Source organism: Elephas maximus, chromosome 27 (assembly GCF_024166365.1).
Source record: "Elephas maximus indicus isolate mEleMax1 chromosome 27, mEleMax1 primary haplotype, whole genome shotgun sequence".
Classification (NCBI taxonomy): domain Eukaryota; kingdom Metazoa; phylum Chordata; class Mammalia; order Proboscidea; family Elephantidae; genus Elephas; species Elephas maximus.
The window spans coordinates 35,857,882-35,868,439 of record NC_064845.1 but is presented as its reverse complement, the minus strand read 5'-3'; the positions used below and the strand labels follow the sequence as shown (position 1 = coordinate 35,868,439).

Sequence of the window (10,558 nt, the reverse complement as noted above, 5' to 3'; positions counted from 1 at the left end):
TCCTGTACTCCAGGGAATTCCAGAGGCTCAAGCAGCTTCTTAAGAAATGCAGACAAGAAGGAGAAATTGAAAGGACCAGCTCGAAAAGTTTTGCCAGGTAGGAGGAAATTCCTATCCCATGGGATAGTTTTATAAGTGGGTACTTTAAAGTTTGTTTCTAATCATTTTCTCAAATGCATCTCTTCTCTTTCATGCCCAGGCTGAGAGAGGTAGAGATATATAGACAGAGAGACAGAGGAGAAAGCAATAGAGAGTGAAAGAGAGATCTCAAACAGCAAAGAGATGGAGAGAAGCTGAAGCAGGGAGGGATAAGGACACAGAGAAAAATCTCCAAAGATGTATCAGTTATACAGAGAAAGAGTAACCCCTACAATGAAAAATATGATAAAAAGGAATCTGTGAAACCCAGAAGAGTTTATTGAACAGGAAAATGTGTAACATTTTGAGGTACTTTCAGAATTTACCATCTGTTGGAAGGAAGAACCTGACTTGTGCTATGGGGACTCAAGCATATTTCTGAATTATCTTACTGATACAAAGCTTAGGGAGAAAAATGGAGATTAGTGTTAGAATGGTAAGGTCCAAAGGAAGAAGAAAATACTAAAGATTTAATGAATAAATAGGCTTAGCAGAGATAAAAAAGAAAACAGATAAAAAATGACTTTTCCACTCAGAGCATTCCCAGAGACAATGGTGACAATTTTGAATTAGAGCCAGGAGTCATTTTCCTCTGTCTAGCATGCCAGGAGTCATACAATTTGACTTTCATTTTTCTAGTAGGTTAAAAAATGTTGTTGTATGCCGTTGAGTTGATTCTAACTTATAGTGATCCTATAGGACAGAGTAGAACTTTTATAGGACAGAGTAGAACTGCTCCATAGAGTTTCCTAGCCAATAATCTTTATGGGAACAGATGGCCAGGTCTTTTCTTCCATGGAGTCGTTGGGTGGGTTCAAATCACTGAGACCTTTTGGTTAGCAGTCAAGAGATTAACCATTATGCAATTTTAAATAAATAAATAACTAAAATGATTATTTTCAATTTTTATGAAAAATTTCGTACAGTAAAATTTGAAGAGTTTTATAGAGAACACTTGTAAACTCGATCATGTAAATGCTACCATTACTATTATACTATAGTTGTTTTATTACACAACCATCCCTTCATCCATCTTTAAATTACAGTCATCAGTTCCCTTCCCCCTAAGTGCTCAGCATGCGTATCATTAACTAGCGTTCAAGAAAAATCATCATTTTTATAAAGAGCTTGAAGAAAAGTTAATATAAAAATGGTTAGAATTAGATTTTGTGTGCAATTTTTAGATGCCTCGGATTGATATTTCTGCATTTAAATTCAATGAGCAAACAGAGATGGTGAAGACTATTACGGATGACTTTCGTGGGATGAAAGAATCAAATATTGACTGAAAATCATTCCACAGGATCCACAGGAGGGAAAGGCATCACCTTTTTGCTCTCTTTTATATTGATTTTCAGAGGCTAAGAAATAGTCCCAGAGAATACAAAATACAAAAGAGCCCTTTTTATTTCATTCAGCTCTTGATTGTGTAGCTTATGGGCCTTTGAAAATGGTCTGCCATCATAGGATCCTGTCTGGTAGTTTCTGACTCACAGGAACGGGCTTTGAAAGTCCTGTGGATGTGTTTATTTTGTTCCTGGCCAGGCATATTGATGCCCTTTCCACATGTTGCAGAAACATCAAATATGGCACATTGTAGGATTACTAGGAATGAAATGAGTAATATCTGCCTGATATGGTTGCCTGAGAAAGTTCTAGACCTAAAAACATGATGATGCTTTTTAAAAAGCTCATGCAAGAGATCGTTTTGCCCAAACATTCCAATCTTATCTTGTCTTATGTTTGAGCAACTCACTATCTAAATGGATTTTTGTGGCTGTGAATTTTAGAAGACTTATCATTGTGACTGCCTCGCTCCCCTGCCTCTTTGAATGTAGGTTGCAGTCACAGACTGGATCCATTTCAAATTTCTCAAAACTAACTAAAGTCCCCTTCAAATACTATGCTTATCATCCGTTCTTCCTAGTTCACCAAATTTTCCAAGTATTTAGTTTTATACAATTTTTTCTAATTTTGTTTTTTAACATAAATTAATTAAAAATACAATTGCAATCAAAATTTAAAAGCGAATCCAATTGGCTTTGAGTCCCCGTTGACCAAGATAATGGCCTAGAGGGCACACATCTTCCCAAGAATCCCTCTAAATCTTTGTATAGAAACATTCTGTCTTAAAAACAGGAAGTCCTTTTTTATTTTTTGAACCAATGAATTTATGCAATGAATGTTTGTAAAGCACCTACTGTGCACCAGACACTGGGGATACATCATGGAATTCAAAAAGGTTCCTTGTAGGGCTATATTCTAGCTGGAAATGAGGAGTGTGACAACAGATAATTAATAATGAAAATGATGAACATTATACAGTATGTTAGAAGGTGATAAGAGTAATGAAAAAAAGAAAAAGCAGATCAGGGTAAGGGGAATTAGGTGTGCTGGGAACATGAGGGTGGTCAGCAATTTTAAATAGGATGGTCAAGGCAGGACTCACTCATTGAGCAAAGACTTGAAGAAGGGGAGGGAATTAGCCACGTGTGAACACTTTGGGAAAGAGCGTTTCAGGAGGCAACAGCAAGTGCGAAGACCTTAAAGAGGGGGTGTATCTGGCTTATCTGAAGAGCAGCAAGTAGTCTGAAGTGATCAGAGTATAATAAGTAAGTGTGAGAGTAGAAGATGAGTCAGAGAGAAAACTGGTGGCCAGATTACCTAGGGTCTTGTAGCCTATTTTGTGTTTTTACTCTGAAACAGGGAACCACTGGTGGGAATTTGAGTAGAGATGACTTTGATTTTAAAAGGATTCCAGTGAGGTGGGTTGACACAGTGACTGCAACAATGGACTTAAGCATAACAACGATCATGAGAATGGTGCAGGACCAGGCAGTGTTTCATTCTGTTTTACATAGGGCCGCTATGAGTTGAAACCGTCTCGATGGCATCTAACAACAACAATGATGAGAATGGGCTTCAGGGAGAAAGGTTAGAAGCAGGGAGACCCACTGGGAGGTCGTTAGAATAACCCAGGCAAGAAACGGTGGTGGGCTGGGCCAGGTTGTTTGCAGTAGAAAAGGTGAGAGGTAGTTGGTTTCTGGATATTAGCTTTGAAGGCAGAGCCAACAGGATTTCCTGGACAGGCTGGATGTAGAGTGTGCAAGAGAGACAGGAGTCAAGGATGACCCCATGGTTTTTGGTCTGAGAAGCTGTAAGTCTGAAGTTGTCATGAACTGGGGGGAATGAAGGGAGGGAGGGAAGGAAAAAGGAAGAGAGGGAAGGAAGGACCAAAGAAGGGAACTGTTCTAGGAGTGGAGTGTATATAAACGATGAAGACTCAGTCTTTAAAAATCCCAGTTATGCAGTGATATAAGTGTACAAGTTTCAGAGGTAACACTGAACGGGGAGCGATTTGCCATGAGGTTTGGGTTGAGGAGGTAACACCTGAGCTGGGTTGTGAAAGGTGAGTAGGAGGCTGCTAGGTCTGTAGGTGTGTGTGGGTGTGTGCACACATGCACACGTGCGTGGGATTAAGTGGTATGCAGCCTGCTAGGCAGAGGGAATGAATGACTGAAATATGCCCAATAAATGAATGTTCCAAAATATTCCGCAAAGCCTGGTGAACTTGGCAAAACACGCCGTCTGGTAATTATGTAGCCTGCACCAGGTTTTGCAGCCTCGTCAATGCATCTTACCATCCGTTGAGAAATATTTTTATCTTTATGAGGGCTGGTAGGTTTGTGTTGCTGCATTAGTGGATATTTATTCGACTTGTCTTTAAAAAATTTAATTACACTTTCAGATATTCAAAAGAGATACATAGAAGAGTTCAATGCACATAGTTATTTCAAGGTGAGGTCCTGAAAAGTAAAAAGGTTCAGCTCAAAAAACATTGATGGTTAGTTTTAAAGAGTTTATTTCACTCAGTTGACCACACTGACAGCCAGCTTGGGGTCACACAGGGCACCCAGCTCCTTAGATTGAGGGCGGCTGTCTCTTCTTGGTGTAAGAAGTCTGTTGCATTCCTAAATCTCACTTTCATCAGGTGGTGGTTGTTTCCTAGATACAACGAAGCAAAGATGTAGTCACAGCTTTTTGACTCAAGCAAGGCATTTCTCTTAGAACAGAACAGGCTAAGGATGGTTCTGTCAAGGAGAAAGAACTAAATTTGGGGGGTTTTGCTCTGTAGATTGTTGCTTGACGAAGGTTGTGGTAACCTCTCAAATTTTGTATCTTTTTACAAAGCCCTTACCCCCTTATTAACTCATGCAGTCTTCACAATAACTTTGCTGTGTGTTTTTTGACAAGGTAGTATTGCTTCTGTTTTATGGCTGACAAAGCTGAAACTTAGTTCAAGAGACTTGCAAGAAGTCATATAGCAAGAATGTGGCAGGCTGGCACTCAAACCAGAAAATTCAAAGTCAAGTTCTGCACAATTTTTATTGCTTCTGGAGCAATCTTCTTAGAAAGAACATAAGCAAGATAAAGGACAGTGTATATGACTCCAGATTAGACAACTGCAGAGGCTGTCCAGCTGTCCTTAACTCCACTTCCTATGTCTTCTGGTGACAGGAAGTACGGGGTGGCGGGAGTGCCCTGATCGCCCTGGTCTGGTCAGCTTAGTAGGTTTCGGGCATCCTTCCTAAGGAAAATGCCTCAGAACGGTGGGCTATTTACTCCCATTTCTCTGGTAAGCCCATGCTCATAAAAGACTGTGGTGATGGAGTTTATAAGCCACATATACGTTGAAGGAGCTTAAATAAATATTCTTTTTCTCTCGGACTAAATCATTCATCAGTTTATTCAACCATTTGTATACTCCCCATAAGAGGAAAACATTTATTAGTTGGGTTCCATGTATCCAACGCTACAAAGATTTCTAAGATGGAGGCTTCTCTCTCTATGTGTTTACAACCTGAAGAAGAAGACAAATACATAAGCAGATAATTACAATGCAATATGGTAAATGACATAGTTAATGTATGAACTAGGCATTATGGGAAATCAGATAAGTTAGAATATTAAGAGTATCTATGATAGTTTGTTGTACTGTAGTGGCTTGCATGTTGTTATAATGCTAGAAGCTGTGCCACTAGTATTTCAAATACTTGCAGGGTCACTCATCATGGACACATTTCAGTGGTGCGTCCAGACTAGGATAGACTAGGAAGAAAGGCCTGGCAATCTCCTTCTGAAATAAGCCCCCCCCCCAAAAAAAACCCTATGGATCACAGCAGAATATTATCTGATACAGTGCTGGAAGATGAGCCCCGTAGGTTGGAAGGGACTCAAAGTACACAGTGGCTGCGTCAGTGGACTCAACCATACCAATGATGGTGAAGATGGTGCAGAAGTGGGCAATATTTTGGTCATACATGGGGTCGCCATGAGTCGGAGCTGACTCAACAGCAGTTAACAATGACAGGACAGTTAAAAACTGCCCAGCAGCTAGAATTAGGTGTAATTACAAATTAATTGCGTGCCAATCTTGTAATTACCACAGCTGATGGGCGTATCATCACCATCAGTACCCATATATGCTCTACACAGCGCTCTGCGAAACTCTGGCCCTGTGATCGTTATCCTTCCCTGGAGGACTGCTCCAGGATCCTGTATCTTGTTATTGTTTTCTGAGCCTGAAGACATATTAATTGTCACTGAAATGTTTGACACAGCCTCCCTCAAATATTTTGCAACAAAGTTGTATATATTTCCAAGCCATCATCATAAGATTTGTGAATGGGGCACAGAAAGAAAACGTTAATGTTTATGTAATTTAAACTTTAGTTTTTTACTGTCAAACACACTGCGTGGATTCTAAAGTGACGTGTACAGAAGAAGCTGTTCAGAGTCCCTAATTGTTTGCCTTTTGCAGCTTCCTGTTGCCCAGATGTGGTACGCTGTCTAGTAAGAAAGCCAAAAATCCAGCGCTTAAAACGGCCCATCAAAATGACCAAGGGAAAAAAAAAAAGTCGGAACACAACACTGGATTCAGGCTTGGAGGATGAAGTATAAATAGAAAGAAAAATGGAAATAAACCTGTTAAATTAATCTTGCACATTTGTATTAGATCTTCCATCCAAATATTTTGAAGTGTTTGCTTTTAAGTCATGCATATATTAAGAAAAATGTATTAATTTATTAACTGATCATCTATCCCCCTCCTCACTCACTTGATAATAAATACTTAATTATATCCATGTGGAGCGAGAGACGCTGTTGAAAGCAAGCGTTGAAAGTAAGGCAGGACCTGATGTATTCCAAATGCACAGCAGAGTGGTTTTTAAAGGTTGCTATGAGTCTTTTTTTTATGAGTCAGAAGGAAACGCTGGTGGTGTAGTGGTTAAGTGCTACGGCTGCTAATCAAAGGGTCGGCAGTTCGAATCCACCAGGTACTCCTTGAGAACTCTATGGGGCAGTTCTACTCAGTTCTGTAGGGTCGCTAGAGTCGGGATTGACTCGATGGCACTGGGTTTGTTTGTTTGTTTGTTTTTTGGTATGAGTCGGAATTGACTGGACAGCAACGGGTGTTTTTTGGCCCCTTGAACCAGCTCAGCATGCAACTTTTGCACCCAAGGCTCACTGAATCAGAAGCCCTGAAGGTAGGGCTCTGGAAGCTGGGTTTTCCCATGTCCTCTGGGTGATTTTAATGCATACTCAAGTCTGAGAACCATTGGCACAGAACATTAAAACAAACAAAAAAAATTCACACCATTGCTGTCATGTTCATTCCAACTCATGGTGACCCCATGTGTTAGAGAGCAGAACTCCTCCAAAGGGTTTTCTTGGCTGTAATCTTTATGGAAGCAGATCACCAGGCCTTTCTTCACCACGACACTGGGTGGGTTCAAACTGTCAACCTTTAGACTAGTAGTGGAACACAAACTGTTTGTGCCACTAGGGATGGAATATTTTTAACTTAATAGTTGAGGGGCCCACAGTAGAACAGAAGCTTTGGAGGAGAATGATAAAGAAAACATTGCTGGTTTAATTAGCTGAGGTTAAGGTGGTTTATCCTTCAAGACTGAGAAACTCTACTCAGGCCCCCTCTTCTACCCCACCCTCTCAGTTCAAGCATTTCAGAAAACCAAAGGTCTCCATTAGACTAATCGCAGCTTAAGGGTTCATACAGCACACATATATAACCTCTAATGAAGGCTTAACTGAGTCCCCAGCATTCGGAAACCTTAGCTTCTTAGGCCTTATACGAGCTCTGTTTTGTTGTCTTATTGGTGTTGTGTGCTGCTGAGTTGATTCCGACTCATAGTGACCCTATAGGACAGAGTAGAACTGCCCCATAGGGTTTCCAAGAAGCACCGGGTAGATTCAAACTGCCGACTTTTGGTTAGCAGCCACAGCTCTTAACCACACCACCAGAGTTTCCTGTGTCTTATTAAAGTCTCCTTAATTCCTTTCTACAGAAACCCTGGTGGTGTAGTTGTTAAGAGCTGCGGCTGCTAACCAAAAGGTCAGTAGTTTGAATCCATCAGGCGCTCCTTGGAGACCCTACGGGGCAGTTCTATTCTGTCCTACAGGGTCACTATGAGTCAGAATTGACTTGACGGCAATGGGTTTGGTTTTTTTTTTTTGGTTTTAATCCCTTTCTATAGGGTTGCTATGAGTCGGAATCAGCTTGACGGCAATGGGTTTGGTTTTTTAATCCCTTTCTTATGTCATTGCCTTGTTCTTCTGTTTGGGATTCTCTTTCTCTACTTGCTCACCTGGAAATTTTGATTCATCCTTGAAGTCTCAATTCCAGTATCATCTTCACCCAGGTGAAGAGGGTTGCTCACGCACAGTGTCCCTCAGCACCTTGCATAGATATCTATAGTGTTTCGTTCACCCCGTGACATTGCAATGTATCCATCTTTTTCTTGAAGAAAGGAATTGTTTCTTTCTGTCTTGTATTTCTTTTTTTTCAATTGTACGTTAGATAAAGGTTTACAGAACGAACTAGCTTCTCATTAAAGTTAGTACACATATTGTTTTACGACATTGGTTACCAACCCCATGACATGTCAACACTCTCCCTTCTCAACCTCGAGTTACCTATTACCAGCTTTCCTGTCCCCCCCTGCCTTCTAGTCCTAACGGTGTGTTCATTTAGTCTCGTTTTGTTTTATGGGCCTGTTTAATCTTTGGCTTAAGGGTGAACCTCAGAGGTGACTTCATTACTGAGCTGAAAGGGTGTCTGGGGCCCATACTCTCAGGGTTTCTCCAGTCTCTGTCAGGCTAGCAAGTCTGGTCTTTTTTTGAATTAGAATTTTGTTCTACGTTTTTCTCCCTCTATTGTGATCCCTGTTAGAGCAGTTGGTGGTGGTAGCTGGGTACTATCTAGTTGTGCTGGACTTAGTCTGGTGGAGGCTGTGGTAGTTGTCGTCCATTAGTCCTTTGGACGAATCTTTCTCTTGTATCTTTGGTTTTCGTCATCCTCCCTTGCTCCCAAAGGGGTGAGACTAGTGGAGAATCTTAGATGGCCACTTACAGGCTTTTAAGACCCTAGACGCTACTTGCCAAAGTACAATGTAGAACATTTTCTTTATAAGCTATGTTATGCCAATTGAGCTACATGTTACCCTAGACCATGGTTCCCACGGCCCTCAGTCCAGCAGTTCGGTCCCTCAGGGTATTTGGATGTGTCCATAAATCTTCCATGACCTTGCCTTGGACAGATTGTGCTGGCTTCCCCAGCACTGTGTGCTGTCTTACCCTTCACCAAAGTTACCACTTACCTATTGTCTATTTAGTGTTTTTCCACTCCTACCCCTCGCCTCCCTTGTAACTATCAAAGATTGTTTTTGTGTGTAAACCTTTTCATGAGTATTTGTAGTAGTGGTCTCATACAATATTTGTCCTTTTGTGACTGACTTATTTCACTCAGCATAATGCCTTCCAGATTCATCCATGTTGTGAGATGCTTCATTAGATTCATCATTGTTCTTTATCGTTGTGTAGTACTTCACTGTGTGTATGCACCACAGCTCATTTATCCATTAATCTGTTGATGGGCACCTAGGTAGTTTCCATCTTTTTGCTACTGTGAATAATGCTGCAATGAACATGGGTGTGCATATGTCTATGCACTTATTTCTCTAGGGTATATTCCTAGGAGTGGGATTGCTGGATTATATGGTATTTCTATTTCTAGCTTTCTCAGGAATGCCATATTGTTTTCCAAAATGATTGTAACATTTTGCATTCCCATCAGTAGTGCATAAGAGTACCAATCTCCCTGCAGCCTCTCCAACATTTGTTTTTTTCTGTTTTTTGATAAATGTCAGTAATGCCAGGGTGAGATGGTATCTCCTTGTGGTTTTGATTTGCATTTCTCTAATGGCTAGTGATCAGGAGCATTTCCTCAGGTGCCTGTTAGCCACTTCAGTGTCTTCTTTGGTGAAGTGTCTGTTCATTTCCTTTGCCCATTTTTAAAAATTGGATTATTTGTCTTTTTCTTGTAGAGATAATAGATTTTCCTGTGGATTTTAGAGATTAGATTTTTGTTAGATTTGTCATCGTCAAACATTTTTTTCCCAGTCTGTAGGTTCTCTTTTTACTCTTTTGAAGTCTTTGGATGAGCCTAAATGTTTAATTTTTAGAAGATCCCAGTTATCTGGCTTATCTCTGGAGTTTGTGTTATTAGTTATGCTTTATGTTCTCTTAATGCCGTGTATTAGGGCCTCTAGCTTTGATCCTATTTTTTCTTCTATGATCTTTATAGTTTTTGGTTTTATATTTAGGTCTTTGATCCATTTTGAACTAGTTTTTGTGCATGATGTGAATTACGGGTCCTGTTTCATTTTTTTGCAGACGGTCATCCAGTTTTGCCAGCACCATTTGTTAAAAAGGCTATCTTTTTCCCATATGTTGGGCTTTGGGACCTTGTCCAAGATCAGGTGACCATGCTGTTGTTAGGTGCCGTCAAGTGGGTTCCAACTCATAGCAATCCTATGTACAACAGAACGAAACACTGCCCAGTCCTGCACTATGCTCATGATTGCTGTTATGCTTGTACCCATTGTTGCAGCCACTGTGTCAATTTATCTCCTTGAGGGTCTTCCTTTTCTCCACTGGCCTTGTACTTTACCAAGCATAATGTCTTTCTCCAGGGACTGATCCCTCCTGACAACATGTCCAAAGTATGTAAGACACAGTCTTGCAGTTCTTGCTTCTAAGGAGCATTCTGGTTGTACTTCTTCCAAGACATATTTGTTTGTTCTTTTGGCTGTCCATGGTATATTCAAAATTCTTCACCAATACCTAATTCAAAGACATCAGTTCTTCTTTGGTCTTCCTTATTCATTGTCCAGCTTTCGCAAGCATATGATGCAATTGAAAATACCATGGCTTGGGTCAGGTGCACCTTAGTCTTCAAGGTGACATCTTTGCTTTTCAACACTTTGAAGAGGTCCTTTGCAGCAGATTTGCCCAATGCAATGAGTCTTTTTTTTTCCAACTACATTTTTTTTTTATTGTG

The 10,558-nt window shown here is 40.5% G+C and overlaps 1 protein-coding gene across 4 annotated transcripts in view; it reads left to right on the top strand.

Annotated features, from left to right (window-relative positions):
* The window catches only part of LOC126068300 (collagen alpha-4(VI) chain-like), a 143,168-nt gene continuing 132,610 nt past the window's right edge, over positions 1–10,558 (top strand). For 3 of the 4 annotated variants that reach the window (XM_049870790.1, XM_049870791.1, XM_049870788.1), the window contains exon 1: positions 1–97. The gene's annotated coding sequence lies outside the window, so the exon portion shown is untranslated. Of the gene's footprint in view, positions 98–7,505; positions 7,553–10,558 lie in introns of all 4 variants that reach the window. The other variant, XM_049870789.1, reaches the window with a different exon arrangement.